General features: G+C 44.0%; 1 protein-coding gene, 1 long non-coding RNA gene and 1 pseudogene across 6 annotated transcripts in view; 1 reads left to right on the top strand and 2 right to left on the bottom strand.

Moving 5' to 3' along the window:
• OTOP2 (otopetrin 2) overlaps positions 1-2,445 on the bottom strand; it is a 41,909-nt gene extending 39,464 nt beyond the window's left edge. Inside the window, exon 1 of the mRNA XM_081899717.1 lies at positions 2,223-2,445. The gene's annotated coding sequence lies outside the window, so the exon portion shown is untranslated. The remainder of the gene's footprint in view (positions 1-2,222) is intronic.
• LOC309363577 overlaps positions 1-17,374 on the top strand; it is a 33,468-nt gene that overhangs the window by 5,311 nt on the left and 10,783 nt on the right. For 3 of the 4 annotated variants that reach the window (XR_014165419.1, XR_014165420.1, XR_014165421.1), the window contains exons 2-3: positions 8,480-8,593; positions 15,021-15,133. This is a non-coding gene — a long non-coding RNA (uncharacterized lncRNA). Of the gene's footprint in view, positions 1-8,479; positions 8,594-15,020; positions 15,436-17,374 lie in introns of those variants that run through there. The other variant, XR_014165422.1, reaches the window with a different exon arrangement.
• Positions 12,669-14,136, bottom strand: LOC309363153 (cyclin-dependent kinase 9-like; annotated as a pseudogene). Its single transcript has 2 exons — positions 13,737-14,136; positions 12,669-13,508 (listed from the first exon to the last, which is right to left on the bottom strand). The product of its transcript is annotated as a cyclin-dependent kinase 9-like (transcript).

Below are 17,374 nucleotides of genomic sequence, written 5' to 3'. Positions count from 1 at the left end.
AAGGAAGGATAAAAGCCAGAGGGAAATGTGTGGACTACAAGCAAGCCTGCATGACATTGAGGCCTCTTCAAGCAAAAACCATTTATTCAGCAGTCATCCTGATTTGTTTCCAAAGAGGTTGGAAGACACAGGTGTTATCCCACACTTTCTGGTTCATTTCCCCATCACTTGCCTTACAGCAAAAAGCCTGAACTTTTTGGGAAGACGTTTTGATGCACAATTCCTAACCTCAACTACCATTGCACAACCTGAATTTGCTGGTCTGTGACTGAATTCCATCCCAAAATAGCGGTAGTTTGGAAGCACCTGTACTGTACATTCTATTGAAATAAATGAGAGTTTTGCAGAAAATAAAATAAGACCTATGTATGGTGAAACAAAGAGGAATGAAGCCTGAAAATCCGCTTGCTGGATTGCAGACATAACATTAATGGTGAAGGAATTATATACAACAGCTTTATAAACTACAAGGAAGGGAAAAGTACCAATAAACCTCTCTGCCTGAAATTTTGGACAAATATCCTTGCACAACACTAAGATCCAATAAAGATCTAAATTCCAATCTATGTTCTGCATGTAATTTTGAGTAGACAGAAGTTGTAGCCATGGAATCAAGTTGCTATCTATTTCAAAGACTGACTCCATTTTCTCAGTTACATTATGGATTATTATGGCCTTATATTATTGTTTATTTTATTTTATTTATTGAATTTGTATACCACCCTATACCCAGAGGTCTCAGGGTGGTTCACAGAACAAAATCAAAATATAAAACCACAAAATATATAAAAAACAACTCCCCCCCCCCATTTTAAAAGGGCATAGGATGTCAATCAAAACATGCAAAGGCCTGGTTAAAAAGGAACATTTTTTGCCTGGTGCTTAAAGGTGTATAAGGAAGTCACCAGACGAACTTCCCTGGAAAGAGCATTCCACAGACGGGGAGCCACTGCAGAGAAGGCCTCTTGTGTTACCATCCTAGGAGGCTCACAAAGAATTATAGATATTTTAGGATGGAGATAGTCAAGAGATTCTTCTCCTGTCCTCCTCAAAGAGAGTTGAAGATAGCAGAGTAAAACCATTGATGCTCACAGTTGCACTCACTGGTTTTCCTCCCTGGCATTTAGGCTCAGGATATCATCATGATCATCATCATTATCAGGCACTTGCCAAAGTCTACACCCCTGCAGAGAGCCCATCATCAATGCTAAGAGCCTCCTGGCCTTGCTACTCTTTCATCTCTGGCTCTACCTAATCATTGGTCCTCTTTGGATATTTAAGCAGCAGGAATGAAGCAGCAACCATTTCTCTTGAGTCCAGAGGGTGAGGACAAGCAAAAGCGCAGAAATGTTTAAAGGTGGGTCAACTCAGAGAAGAAAAGAGAAAGGTTGGCTGAAGGCATCTTGACCAAACCTGGAGCTGGCACTGACACCGCTATTGCCTCTGGCCAAATGAGCTTTCAGCATTTCAAAGCCCTACTGAACATCTTTGACCAGAGGCAATAGGAGGAGGAGGAGTGGGGTGGGAAATAAGTGCATGTGCCACTGACAACCTATCAATCACATCACCTCCACCTGGTCTACAATCCCAGACAGATATCTGTCTGATACTTTCAGTTCATGTTTTTTTGAGCAGAAACTAACTGACCACCCCATGCCTGTGTCCTGGAAATGTCTGATGGCTCCAACATGCACTTAGATCAAGTTTCAACCAGTTAAAGAGATGAACTATTGACTTCTGTGGCACATTATTTCAGGGTGAAACCCAACTTGTACATGTGACAAATTAGCTGGATGACTGTTTTGCTGCACAGCCACTACTAATGCCCAGTGATCTTCCTGTGTGATGAGGACCATGGCAGAATTCTGGTTATGTTACTCATTCACTCCTAGAGTTCAAAGATGGGTAAGGCACAAAAAAGCACAGAGAGACTTCAAACGAGAACGACAACAACTTTCAGGAGGCGGCAGAGGAAGGCACAGGAATACCATCAACAAGCTAAACCAAATACTAGTAGCTCAGAACCTATTTAACATCCCATATTTTCCAGTCTCATCAGCAAGAGAAGGCAGAACAAGGGGAAACCCTTTAAAATGCAAGCAGTACATTATTTAATGGTAAACTTCAGCATGCCAGAACTCTTTTTTGCTGTTCTTGATCTTGCATATTCCAAGCTCCACTTAAAAAAAAAGGCGATAAAGAAGTTATCCTGCTTCACTTACCTTGCTCCATCATCACTCTTCTTTATGTTCCCCTGATGCGTGCTGGTTATCCCTACAGAAGTGATGTACCGAGGTCTGTTGCTTGCAGTAGGCGTATCAGGTAGTAAGTGGGATAAGAAGAAAGCACAGGTGTTTGTCTTCAATCCAAGCTGAGTAGACGATCCAGGAAGCTGTTTGATGATGCAGCACTGGGCAACTGAGAGCAGAATGACTCTGGCAGGTGCTTCTATATAGCACTTTTAATTCTGATGAGATTCCCTGCCTCCTGAACCACAGCCCCACCCCTTTCCATGACCTGCAGAACTCCTAGTTGGTGCAAGTTGGCTGTGATTGGGCAAACCAGTTGAGAATTCTCTCCCATCTTCTACACTGAAATGGAGAGGGGAGGGGGGAAGGAATTGTGAAATAAAGTACTTACTGCTTTTCTGTGTGGTGTCTAGATAAGAACTCTGCCCATTGATGCAAAGGGAACTTCACCCTGGAGCAGATCAGATTTATTGTAGAAAGTAATGTTAAAACACACTGGCTTCTGTCACTAGGTCATCTTGTTCTGCTCTGACTCTGAAATGGGTATTACTCACCTATAAGAAATTAAGCATCATTTTATTTTCTTCTATTTTGTGCTGAACTGGTTATAGAAATTTGATTGACTTGAACTGAAACGATTTCAGCCAGGTGGAATCCAAATAATAGCAAGCTTCATTTGAAATTATATTGGATGTTTTTATGGTAGGTTTTTGGATTTTATTGTTAGCCATTTTGAATATATGGCCTCCATGGATAAGTGGGGTACAAATCTATTAATGAATAAATAATAAAACCCTATTACTAATTTCAGTTTTTCATGGGGGGGCGGCGGCAGTAGAGAAACTCTACATCTGGGTGGATGATTTTGCAGCTCTCTGGGTATTGTTGGGCTCAATTAAACAACCTCTGGAGGGCCGCTGAAAACAGCCACCTTTTAACAACTATGTGAAACTAGAGCCAATATTTACTCTTTATTGTTTAAAGTTGAGCTGAAGCCCAAATGGCAAGGAGCTGGCTTTGCAACAAAAGGGAATTTCTCCGTCGATATGATAATCTCCCATTGATTAAAGCAAAAGGTTTCTGGAGAGTGCATTTCAGGCAACAAGGAACCACACACAGCAAAAACAGCCCTTTTTGTTTTGCTACTTGGGCATGCATTTCCTCTGAGCTCCAGCTGGGAAAGTGCGTGCCACCGCAAATGTCCTCTGCAAAATCTTCCCAGCCACACATCTTGCCCAGTCCTATCCTATCCTGCCCCCATATGCAGTGAGAACTGGAAAGTTCACTTTTAACCAGGGTGGGGAACCTGTGGCCCTCCAGATGTTGTTGCACTCCAATGCCCATCAGCCTCCATCAGCATGGCCAATAGTCAAAATAATGGGAGCTGTAGGGGGAGGCCCCAGGTCCCCTGTCTCTGCACTTAAAAAGCAAGTTTGAGGCTTGCTTCAGTGACATTTGTTCTTGCTTCTTTATACCGCTAGAGGTCAGTAAGGAGCTTGAGCTGGGCCAGGGCTTACCTGCATTCCCAGGTTTGGCCACAACAAAGAAAATAACAGCATGACCAACTACAATATCATACCTGACCAGCCCACACACATTTGAGGCTGCATAGATCCCATACATTTAAATCACTGCCCTCAAAGAATTCTGAGAACTGCAGTTCACACCCACACACAAAACTATATTTCCCAGCACCCTTAGCAAACTACAGATCCCAGGATTCTTGGGTGTGTGAACGCCCTCTGAATGTGCCTGTGTGTGCACAACTACATGTTACTCATGTATTCAGCTCCAGTATCTCACTTTAAAGAATTTAACTGGAGGGGGTGAGGACAAAATATGGACTGCTTTCCATGTTACCTTTCGAGGGTTTCTGGGGGTACGCAGGGGTATGCATACTCCTAAACATTTTGCGAATCTTTGTACTGTACTTTTGTCCATTTACTGTATCTATTTTCCCCAATTTGAACTATAAAATAGTGATTTTCTTGAGTCAAAATGAGAGTACCCCTAAACTCCCCCCCCCTGAAAAAAGCACTGCAAAATAGTATTCTGTTTCTAAAATGAAAAGTGCGGAAGTGCTAAGCGTACATGATCATAGCAGTAGTATCAGTCAATTCTTTATTGCAGTCCAAAGACCCAAAAGGATAGTGGTAGTAATAATTTGTTTATTTATTCTCTTTGTATGGTCCTTTGATGACATAAGCTCTTGAAGGGTTCATGTGTTCTCTGGTACCAGTACAAACCACTGAAATTTATATCACGCTTTTCTTTCTTTCTTTAGATTTACCGTATTTTTTGCTCTATAAGACTCACTTTGTCCCTGCTAAAAAGTAAGGGGAAATGTGTGTGCGTCTTATGGAGCGAATGCAGGCTGCACAGCTATCCCAGAAGCCAGAACAGCAAGAGGGATTGCTGCTTTAGCTGCGCAGCGATCCCTCTTGCTGTTCTGGCTTCTGAGATTCAGAATATTTTTTTCCTCTTGTTTTCCTCCTCCAAAAACTAGGTGCGTCTTGTGGTCTGGTGCGTCTTATAGAGCGAGAAATACGGTATATACCACCCTTCATCAAAAGATTAAAATACAAGATAAAAACGCAAATAGTTAAAACAGAAACAGCTAAATTTTTTGAGTGTTCAAAGTTCTTCACACACATTAAGGGAACTTGTGGTGCAATGGGTCACTGTGTCTGGCTGTTAACTAGAAGGCTGGTGGTTTGAGCCCACCAAGACATGGCTGTGAGTCGGATTCCTGTACTGCAGGGGGTTGGACTGGATGACCCTCAGGGTCCCTTCCAACTCTGCAATTCTATGGTTCTATTATCCTGGTAAACTGTACCAAGGCCTTATATGTGGGGTGCTACTGGTTCCTGTTCTGGGCTTGGTGCTGTCCAACATTTTTATAAATGATTTGGATGAAGGAATTGAGGGAATACTCATTAAAACTGCAGATGACACCAAACTGGAAGGGGTGGCTAATACCTCAGAAGATAGAATCAGGATTCAAAAACAGGCTGTTTTTAAAAATAATGTCAGGGCTTTTTTCTGTTACAGTACTCACCAACACGGAGTACCAGCCAGCCAGCCAGCCAGTCAGTCTGTCTGTCAGTCAGTCTCTCTGTCTCTCTTACTGTCCATGGCAGCCATTTTCTGCTGGCAGTCAAATAACTTTTATCAGTATATGACTGTCAGCACCTCAGTTTTTATAAGGTGTAGACCAGGCCTGAACCATTACTCTGACGTGGTAGAAAGTACAGCATTCACGATGTGGGTTCTGCGCCAGTGGGAATTGCTCAAACAACCTCTTCAAAACACAGAAAAGTAAGGAAAGAATGCAGAGAAACCGCAAGTTACACATTTCTATTTTTTTTTAAAGTAATTCTGAGTAGTTGCTTGGGGACATTTTGAGCAGTTAAGGACATATTTAAATTTGGCTCCTTCTAGAGAATCATTTCGAAATTGTGTGCCTCATTCACAAAAGCCAGAAGAAAAACATTTCATTACCTTCTTAATTTCCCTTTTACCCTGTTTGCCTACTGAACTAGCAAAATTCTTGCTCAATAGCAGGCGTACAGGGCAGCCCTTTGCATTATTAACTTAGCAGTACATCTTTTGAAATTCGTTTTGGCCCAAATGGTCGTCTCCCCCAAACTTCAAGTTAAAAAAAAGAGAGGGGTGCCTTGTTAGGCACCAAGGGGGTGGAGAACCTGATGCCCACGGATACCACCATTGGGGGTCCCAGTCCTAGTTCATCCTTCCTTGAACGGGTGTTTTGGTCCAGACTACAACTCCCATAATCCTTTCCCATTCCCTGTGCTGGTCACACAACTGATGGGTGTTGGAAACCAGAATGTCTGAAGGGGCACTAGATTTGAGCACCACTATGGTAATTTTAAGGGATGCGGGTGGCACTGTGGGTTAAACCACAGAGCCTAGGACTTGCCGATCAGAAGGTTGGCGGTTCGAATCCCTGTGATGGGGTGAGCTCCCATTGCTCGGTCCCTGCTCCTGCCCACCTAGCAGTTCAAAAGCATGTCAAAGGGCAAGTAGATAAATAGGTACTGCTCCGGTGGGAAGGTAAATGGTGTTTCCGTGTGCTGCTCTGGTTCACCAGAAGTGGCTTAGTCTTGCTGGCCACATGACCCGGAAGCTGTATGCCGGCTCCCTCGGACAGTAAAGTGAGATGAGCGCCGCAACCCCAGAGTCGGTCACGACTGGACCTAATGGTCAGGAGTCCCTTTACCTTTACCTATGGTGATTTTAGAAGCGAAAAAGAAAAGCTACCGGGGGGGGGGTGCTAAAACATGTTTTCATGGGAAATCACTGTTGAGAACAATTGAATTTAAATATGCACTAATAAGAAAAAGGATGTGGTGGAATGCTGCTGGAAATGTTTTGGAATGATTTGCTGGGCGTGGGAAAAGGGCCCAGAGGAATGAGGAAAGGTGAGAGGGACATGGGATTTTCTCTCCGGCATCATTGAAAGGAGTTGACAAATAGGGGCAGAGGAGGTGATGACTGGCTAAACCCTGGTGTAATTTATTCCGCAATAGATCTCCTCTTCTGGACAGTGTTCATTCCTTACAGGATTCTCCCGTAATATAAGCGAGGCAATAAGAGCTGATGATCAATCCCTATGGCACCACACAGCATTTATTAAAACATATTGAACTGGGAGACACTAAACGTTACATCATATGCATCCTGTATGTATGTTTACTCAGAATTTAAGCCTCACTGCACTGTAGAAGGGCCTTTTCTGAGATGATATTTACTAAGTGCATGATCCACAGAAGTTAAGCCCATGCTTAATTCTCTACCACTGAAATCAATTGAAGTTTAAAAAAGCCCTTTGACTGCACAGGTTGATTTCCAGTTGAACACCCACAGGCAGGGCCTGTTTTTATTTTTGTAACATGTCAATTATAAGTTTAAGTGTCCTATGAATAATTAAAGATAAGCATTCATAGAATTAGCATGTTAATTTACAACGCAAGATGGAGATGTGTATACATGACACTGGACACATGAACTGATTTGGCTGTTTTCAGACTGTTTCTAGTTTGTAGGTGGGATCCAATAGCAAATGATAAAATTCACATTGCACAATTAAAGTGGATTTGGCTCTCTTGCACAACAAATCCACCTTTTCTTTTAATATACTTTTTGCGGTAAGGAAAGTGGTGGGGAAATGTGCTGGAATGTGTGGGATAATGGCACAAGAAAGCGTGGTATAGCCATCAGTTGATGGTAAGTTATACAACCTTTGTACAAAGAAATCAGGACGGATGCTTTATAAACAGGTTGGAATCAATCTTTCTTTCAGCTTCAGTGATGCTTGGAATCTTGCAAACAGGTGGTTCAGAATTGTTTCATGTGTGTGAACTATTGGCTTGCAAGTGTCCACACACACACTCCAGGGTTTTTAGACACTATATGCGTTGCTTGCAGTCCACACCAGTGGGCTCTATCCAGGCTTGGTCTGTCTACACAGCAGTTTAAAACGGACCCAATATTGTTCTCTCTCCCCCCCCCCCATGTTTCACCCCTGAAAAGTCTCTCTTAAACTGCTATCAAGCTCATTCCCAGGCCATTTCACTCCCCAAGCACACAAAAATCAAGTGGCTGTTTTGGGGTCTTTTTCCTTCTGCTTTGTTTCTTCTTTCGCCAACACAAAAAGTGAAATCGCCAGTGTTCTGAACAGCTGTAAGTCAAGGAGGTAAGGGAGGGAGGTTTTTTTTTGTAATGAGAGACAGGAGTCTGAATTTAATGTGATGTGATCTGAGTGAGTGGAAGGCTACCAAATCCTGACCATATCCTAAAGGATCAACATTTGCTCAAAATTTTAATACAGACCTTTCTTTTTTTTTTTTTGGCAGAGAAGCAATTTGCACTAAACTGGTATATTGAGTATCTGTCTCTTTCCTCTATCTAGCTATCTATGCTACATCATATATCAGTGCATCATATCTGCACAGCGAATCTCCCTCACTTATCATGCTCATGCATATTGTAGAATCGGAGGGGAAGGGGGTCCGTGGCATGAGCTCATGTCACCTGGACTCTCCCCTTGCCATAGTTGTTATTCAGGTTGAGTCTTGAGCCCCACAGTGCTCTTAGGTTTGGGCTGACAGGCTCTGATGGAAGAGGAGGAAGCAGCGGTGGTGAGGCAGGCAAAATTGTTGGAGCCTTGTGAGTTAGTGTACCATGCCTCATCTTTGAAATTTTGGCAGGAGGTGTGGGAAAACTTGCTGGGACATCTTCATCACTTCCATCCAGTTCTGAACTTCTTGTCCTGCTCCTGAATCGTGAGAACGGTGTCTGCTGCTGAGCCTGTATTGTTACAAGTAAGAGCCTCTAACTGTGTTTGTTGGGTGAGAGCCAAGAGAGGATGACAGTCCAAATTATCTCCTAATGGTGCAGCAACAAAACGGCTAGCGCATTTGCAAAGCTAAGCAGGGTCCAATATGATTTCAAATTGGATGAGGAACCACGTTGTTACGGCAAAAATCTGGGTGCGAGGCTGCTCTGCCACCCAGCTCATCGGACTCAGTCCGTGGGTCCCTGCGGAGGAAAATGAGCTCAGCCGGAGACAGGAGCAAACTGCAGAAGATCCAAGTTTATTGGCCAACAGGTTCAAGACGAGATTGAACAGTGAGAAAGGGGTGACATGAGTTTTTGAAACTTCCCTCCATGTCCCAGAATACAGTGCAAAACACGTCATGAATACATTAAAGAGAGGTTTGGTTACACAGATTACATCATGAATATATTAAAGGGAGGTTGGGTTACACAGATTAACATATGGAGGAGGGAGGGGGGAATATGCAGAGCTACACCGGATTAACATAAGGAGGAGGGAGGGGGGAATATGCAGAGCTGGAGATATGCACAGATAAACACTTCCTGGGGATGAGAAAACAATGGTCTCAAATATGCATAGTCTGGCACCTGACATTGCCTGGAGGAAAGGCTGATCAGAGCAAACTGGCACGTTGATTTTCTATGAATTTTATAGATTTTAGTCCCTTTTGACATTGACAATTGGAAATAAATTGATATATTGTAGCGAAGAAGAAGGTGAAGAAGACATGCCCCCCCCTTCCGTAACAACGTGTTGAGATTCCTGCATTGCAGCGGGTTGGACTACATGGCCATTGGGATCACTTCCAACTTTACAGTTCTATGCTTCTATATTATTTTTAATGCTGATGTTTTGTGCAGGTGTAGATAAGGCTGGTGCATTAAAAACAAATATATATATATGTGCACCGGGAGCATGCCTTCAGTAGCCAGAGGAAATAGGCACACCGGAACAAAACGGTTTCATTGTGCTCAGGTGAGGAAGTCGGGGGTGTGGCAGTAGAGAGCACTGAAAGCAGTATAACTGGTCGCCACACACGACAAACCACCCACTGCAAAAAAGTGCCAAGGAACATCCACAGCAGCAGCGATTGTGGATAACAAATGACATATTTTTCCTGTCTGAGGAATGGGAAGAAAACAGTGGCGTAGGGTGGGTTGTCAGCACCTGGGGCAAGGCAAGTAATTTGCACCCCCTAACCCGTGGATTTGCGCCCCCTAACCCTAACCCCCAGATGTTGCGCCCGGTGCAGCCGGCCCCCCCTGCACCCCCCACGCTACGCCACTGGAAGAAAATACCAACTGACATTTGGATGAGGGAAGTGTTGTGTAGATGATACAAAAATATGCAAACATGGGATGCATAAAATTCAGTTTCAACTGATTGATCTCTCTCATTCACGCTCTTTCTCTTTCTCTCTTTCTCTTTTTGTGTGCATGTGTATAAGCCAGAAAAGTAAAACATTTTGTATTTTCCTGTTTATTTGATGTTGAAATTTGATTGATTTTTTTTTTACATAAACATTATAAATGACTGGAATAAATTTGATTATTAGTCTTATAAAAGAAGTACAAAATTTGTCTCAAATAGGTGTTTTCAGTCCCATCAGTTTCAGTGGGAGGGTTTTATGTATGGATTATGCCCATTGTGATTTTTTTTAAATGAAAGCACCCATTACCCAAAGTTCTCCATGTACAAAATAAACACATTTAATATCGCATACATACACACAGACATGCTTAAAACTGCATGCTTAAAACCATAAAAATCCCTAGGGATGCATCACTTGAATGCCTGCATAAGCTAAATGTTTCATGACCTGAGTCAGGCTTGGAGTCCTCTGAAGAGAATGTCCTTCTGCAGGCTGCTTATAGGATGACATACCATACCTGTCTTGTTAACACCACACTGCTGTTCCTCCTGTGGTGCGTGAAGTATGGATGGAGGCAATCTCTAAGCTAAATAGATGCAAATTCCAAATAATGCACAGATTTACCCTTTCACTGGCTCAGCATCTGGTTTTCATTATAATGGAAGTTTCAGAAGCCGAATGTGTCACAGTCACACAAACTGTGTCAGCCGGCCAGCCTGACTGCATTGGGGAGCCCTGCCTGCACTTGGTGAGGCCTTGGACTTCTGCTGCAAAGTACTAAATCACACCACTGCCATTCAGTACTTGAAACTGGTACTCTTGCTTAGTGCCTGGTTCATATGCTAGGCCCGAAGCCAGACCTTTATTTCTTAGTGCTTTTTTACTTCTTGTTGCTAACTGGGGGGGGGGGGGAGCTTTGTTTACCTTTTTTTAAAAAAAAATTGAAGTGACCATGTTTTAAGTTGATGTTAAATTGGTCTGTTCTGTTTCCGACTGCCGCACTATTATTTTAAGCTGCCAGCCTGAAATTTAACTGTCCCATTGTCTTGTGTCAGTTATGTATACCCATATAATCTGTTGTGATGAATTTAATTGATTCAACTGTATACTGTATATTGGTCCAACCCTGTAGGTTTTTTAAAAATTTGATCATCGTCCTAAACTACCTTGAGAAATATTAATTGTAAAGTGGAGTATACAAGTAATAACAACAAGGCAGTTTATTTATCTGTCCAGTTTGTAAGACACTGTGTGTGTGTGTGTGTGTGTGTGTGTGTGTATGCAAATACCATTTATTACAGTTGAGCTATTTAGAAAAAGACCAGAACATGATAAAAGTGTAATACAGATAAGTATCCCACCCATACCCAGAATGGAAAGTCATCAGACCTCTTGCCTTGTTAGGTCCAAGTAAGTGAGCATTTACTGCTGCTGTTGGGATTTTTTTTTTTTAAGAAGCTTGAAGTCTGCAAAATCCATGGCAGAGCTATATATAATGGTGCAGCAAAAATATAAGAATTCAGTGTTTCTCAAACCTTGGCCACCAGCTGCTAGGCTATAACTCCCATCATCCATAGCTAGCAGAACCAGTGGCCAGGCATGGTGGGACTTGTAGTCGAACAGCTGGGGACCTAAACCCAAGAAACACTGGTTAGATGGCCACATTCTTCTCACCCACCATGGGAAGGCTACCTCTGTTACCAAAGCCTGGGAGATTTGCAGCTTGCTTCCTGGCCACCCTAACCAACCTGTTGCAAGACTCTGCAGACTGAATTAAAACTTCAAAATGCAGCAACAGAGAAAAGGAAAGTAAATTTATTGTTTGCTGACAGCAAGCAGTGGATACTCAGAGGATACTTCCAAAAGCTGAGTGCCTTGCCATGGTTGCTCAGAGGCTTATATACTTTATTTTTGGCTGACATACATGAAGCATTACATATTCATTACCTAATTGTTAAACCACATCCTTCCTCACTCCTTTTAAGGTTAACTCCCCCCTTTCTCACATAAGCTCAATCATTCTTTCATGGCCTTCACTATTGTTCCGAACAGACTTTCTTGGTTCTTCTAAGCAACATTCCACAGATAAGATAAAGGGAGCTTTACCGTCACTGGTTAGTACAAAAAGAAAAAGTCTCCTCGCAACTGTCCATGGCCTGTAGCTGCAATTGAGTACATGACAAACTGTTTCTCACAATATGGGTTTTCTCAGAATCTTGGAGACCACTGCTACAAACCCACTGCAGCAACACGTGTGTGGAACTTGCTGACAGAAGTGGACAGGCCGCACGGTATGATTCAAAGTCAGCAGCCATTCTTGGACCCAAGACCCTACCCAGTCTGCTCCATCCTCCTGCACACCAGATACACACTTTCCTAGCAGTGCAACTTCATAGAAGCAACAAACCCGAAAAACAGTTCACCAAGATTGTTTCAGTACCTCAGAAATCAACAAGCACAGAAAAGCTGCAGTTCGGTCTGTGATAGCCCAGGTAGGCAGAACTCTACACACCTTTCCAGGCAGTGTTTAATCTAGCCCTGCAGCTCTTAAAACACAGACCCGCAGGTGTTTTGTTCTCTTCCCACCAATTTTTGTTTTGTTCATTTTGTTTTGCTTTGCAACAGTAAAAAAAACAACAGCTGAAACAAATCGTTTTCGTTATTCCATTGGAAACCAGTACTCCATTCTTGTTCTTGGTCCTCAGCCATCAAAACACTCTGTTGAACTCTGTCGGATTGGTCACCACTGGATTCCTGCCCTGATTGGCAGGTTGCTGTGCCACATGTCCACCCCTCCTCCTGGGAGGAGTCAGGTACTCGAACATGGATTGGTTATGGGTGGAGAACATGTTTTTGAGATCAGAAGGCATAGGGTCGGATCAGAAGAAGTTGTGATTCAGGGCGTCATCGCTATCTACATCCTTTGGGCAGGATCCAGGACCAGCAGCTTGTCTATGAGATCCAGAGCATATGGGTCTTTGACATACACTTTTGCCCTCTCCTTCACCTTGCACTTTTGCCTTTTCGGCAAGTCCACCTTCTCATACAGTTTGTACTTCTCCATGCTTGGCCACACCTCTGGGGTGATGCATCCACAAAGCTGGCTGATGAGAGTCAGCTGGTGTTGTTCTGTGTTTCCCTGCATGATGGGGCTTCGGGTCCACATCTCTGCCATTATGCATCCTGCGCCCCAGTTGTCAGTGGGTGGTCCATAATCTCATTCGCCCAGAAGCAGCTTCGGAGGACGATACCACAAAGTCACCACCCTGTTAGTGTAGTGATTGGGCTGGCTGTTCTTTGACAGGCTGAAGGCCCGAACCAGGCCAAATTCGGCCAGCTTCAGAACACCATCGCGGGTGATAAGCACGTCGGCTGCTTTCATATCCCAATGCAAGATCTTATTCCGGTGGATGTAGTACAGGCCGTTCAGGAGCATTTGCATGACTTTCTTGATCTCCAAAAGTGTAAACTTGACATGGGCATTGCTAAGGAGTCCAGTCAGGTCATGCTCGCAGAAGTCAAATACAGTGGTACCTCAGGTTACATACGCTTCAGGTTACAGACTCCGCTAACCCAGAAATAGTGCTTCAGGTTAAGAACTTTGCTTCAGGATGAGAACAGAAATCGGGCTCTGGTGGCGCGGTAGCAGCAGGAGGCCCCATTAGCTAAAGTGGTGCTTCAGGTTAAGAACAGTTTCAGGTTAAGTACGGACCTTCGGAATGAATTAAGCACTTAACCTGAGGTACCACTGTACTAGGTAGATGCTGCCCTTGCAGCACTTGTACGGAGAGGCTTTGGTCCTGCAGATCTCAATGAGATTCACGACATTTTTATGCATGAGTAGCTGGAGGATTTTGATCTCCTGTTGGGCTGTGATGGGGAACCCATCTTTTTCATTCTCCATCAACACTTTTTTTCAATGCAATTTTGCCTGTTTGAGGATGTTTTGCTTTGAAGACCTCCCCGAAGGTGCCTTGCCCAATCTTGGCCAGCTTCTCGTACTTGGAGACCTTGTCGCAGTAGAGACACTCCACCGCGTCGCTCTACTTGGCCATGGCAGAGCCGGCGCCCCTGATCTCTTCTGGCTGCCGCCGGTCTCCATCTGAGGGGCGCAGTGGCACGTTTCCGGGAGCGCTTCCACCCAGCCGCTCCATTTCTTTGTAGATCCCGCCGCCACCAACACCACTTCCAGGACGTGGGCTGTAAGACAGTTTATTTATCTGTCCAGTTTGTAGACATTTATGTGATTCTAGGATAGTTTCCAACAATGCACAGAATACAATAATGCAAAAAAGTGACCGTTGTTTAATGCAGCCCAGTTAATAAGAACAAGCAATAAGCAACAGCATGAGAACTGTAAAAATCAGAGTGGCTATTAGTTTAATAATAATAATAATAATAATAATAATAATAATAATAATAATGCTGCCAGGACAGATGTTAGTGCAGCAAGCTTTGACTGCATAACTATCCGCTCATCTGAACAGCCTACTTATGTAGTAGTAATGTGCTTTGCTCCCTCTCTTTTTGAACAGGAAAATGGCAAGCCGCCACTTTTTCTAATTGCAGGCAGGGACCTGCGTTCCCTTGCATGCGTCACTCTTCTGAGCCACTTTGTGTGTGAGGAGCTAGCTGGTTGGAGTGGTACCTGCACCAAGTCCCTAGGCAACAGTTCCCTGGCCATTGCACTGGTTGTTTATTAAGAGGGGTTATTACAGACTGACAACCTCACTTGAAGCCTACTTAAGTACACAGAGGCTTTTAACCTCACACCCTAAACATGTAACTTCTGTTGAGTCATGCTACTGAAAGGTTGGAAGGTAATTTCCAACAGGGTTTATTACAAAATGATAACTTACGTAAGAGATGCCCCTATTATGCTGAAGATAAATGCGTGGCGGGAGATGAACATGTTGGCAATTCTCTGTTGACATTAATATAGACTCTCCAAGTGTCCCTATTTTCCAGGCACAGCCCTGGTTTTACAGAAGCTGTCTCAGCTTTTGATTTTATCCTGGAATGTCCTGTTTTCCCTTAGGACATCCCTATTTTAATTGGTGAAATGTTGGAGGGTATGGTAGGCTATTCCTATTGTGTGGCGAGTTCCCGCCTCCCCCTGAGGAAATAAAGACACAGGACACAAGAATTCAGGTTAATGGGTCAAATTAGGCCACAGCTTTATTGATTACAGGAATTGAGCGGTATTGGCTTAGGCATTGGTCCTAACTACTAACCGGCTAGAGGCCGGAAGGGTTAATCACCAGAGGGAGGAGTCCTGCTGAGGCACGTCAACTAGGATCTCCCCCGGGCGTCACTGCGTGGGGGCATGCCGTGGGCCCACACCTCCTTAGGCTTAGGACAAGGCCACGCCCCCCGGAATCCTTTACCAGACTATCCTTGCTTTGGGGAAGGTGATGGTGCTCCTCCCCCTTCATTTGCATAACAATAGGACAGTACCCTACCAATGCCTAACTGCCAATACCGAGGAGTTGTGATGGTTTGCTACGAGGTAGGCGAAAACCAAATGGCTGGAGCCAATCTGCCATTTGGGAAAATTCCTACCACGCCCCTTGACGGCGACCAACCGGAGTTCATAGCAACGTCAGAGAACCTATCCTAAAAAGGGGTGGGATGGGCAGGAAAACCAGCTGCAGCAGCGGAGAAAAAGAGGAGGAGCCTCGGCTGCAGCAGATTTAAATAGCCGAGGCCCACGGGTGGGGATTCCCCGCAAATGTGGGGAAGGGACGTGACGCCCGCAACCCCACCTCCTTGTTTATTGCGGAAGGGCTTTTTCATTGGAGAAACATTGGAAGGTATGGAGTTATGCAACCCCTGGGCCAAGGAGACAAGTAACTATAAAATGTTTAGAAGACATCTGAAGGCAGTCCTTTACAAGGAATTGTTTTCATGTTTAATGTTTTATTATATTTATATATATGTTGGAAACACATTATTACTGTTACTGTTGTTGTTGAATAGGATGCCCCTATTTTCATCAGAGAAATGTAGGCGGGTATGTTAATATAGTTTATAGCATCTTGGCAAATCAAACACATATAGCCCCACCCTGCTCATTTGCCTACCCAGTTGGGGAATGAGAAGGGGTTGGCTGGGTGTGGGGGAAGAGGGTTGGCAAAGGGATTGGTGGGTTGGTGAATAGAGCAAGCCGGGTTGGCAGCCCCTAGTAATATTATTCGTGTGTGTGTGTGTGTAGACTGTGCAAGAATTGTTTGTGTTTTTAATAGAACCAGTAAACTTCTCATTGAGAACGAGTGAGGCAGGAATTAGGGGGGGAAATATGGCAGATAAACTTGACATTGAGATTTTCAGATAATTCCATCCTTAGTTTGGTGGCAGCAGGGAATTTTCAAGCAGCTCTTTAGCATAGGTGCTGCTGCTGGGTAAGTGCAGGGCATGTGAAACCAAATTATAATTCCTAGGAGGAGCAATGCAACAGAATGCTTGCCCAGCCCTTTGGATGGTAGTGACGGTGCACTGTGGACATTGTGAGGGCTTATTATTTGTAGCCATAAAACAGGGCTGGCTGGCTTCTTTCTCATCTGAGGATGTGCAAGAGAGATGCCAGTGTCAGTGTCAGCCATACTAAGTATGTTTATAACCTGTTTTGTGCAAGCACACGTGTCACCTGCTGTCCAAGGCCTGCTGTCCTGCACACTAACAATCCATGCACGTTGATTTTATAGGCACAGAGAAACTATAATCCAATCTCTCCTAAATTCGAAAGGTTTCTTCTGTGGCTCCTCTTCCATGTCTGCCTGCCAGTCAGTCAATCAATCAATCATTCAATCATTCAATCAATCAATCAATCAATGCAGCGCCATAGACTTTAGCATGAAGTGCAATCCTATGCATGTTTACTCCTAATGGGATTTAATAGGCCTGGCATCCGCTCCTGGCATGCATGGCAAAGCAAACAATGGATTCCCTGGGAGGGCTTAATGACACAGCTAACCCCACAGTGGATGCTCCGGTTTGGTGGCTGTGCTGAGTGGAGTTCTGGGTCTGCTTTGCATATGTGTAGTGGCTGGTGCTGCCCTGCTAATGATGCTGGCACTGCCCGACCTGCACATCTCCGCACAGGGCCAGCCCCAGGGTGGCGTTGGCTAGTTCAGGTGCACCAAGTGGATCCACAGCTCTCCTCAGCACAGCTACATCCAGGTTGCCCCCTAGTCAGTCATTGCTAGACAGCCAGTGCAACTGAAGTGGCATGGTGGGCTGCCCTGACCCAACTTGTAGACAGTGGATGTAGGATTATGATTGCTGGATCCAACATCACATGCACACACTCCAACATTTCTCCGATGAAAATAGGAACATCCTATTCAATAATAATAATAATAATAATAATAATAATAATAATAATAATGATGA

The sequence above is a fragment of the Podarcis melisellensis genome (assembly GCF_964234715.1).
Source record: "Podarcis melisellensis genome assembly, chromosome: 2".
NCBI classification, from domain to species: Eukaryota; Metazoa; Chordata; class Lepidosauria; order Squamata; family Lacertidae; genus Podarcis; species Podarcis melisellensis.
This window is presented reverse-complemented; position numbering and strand designations above follow the sequence as displayed.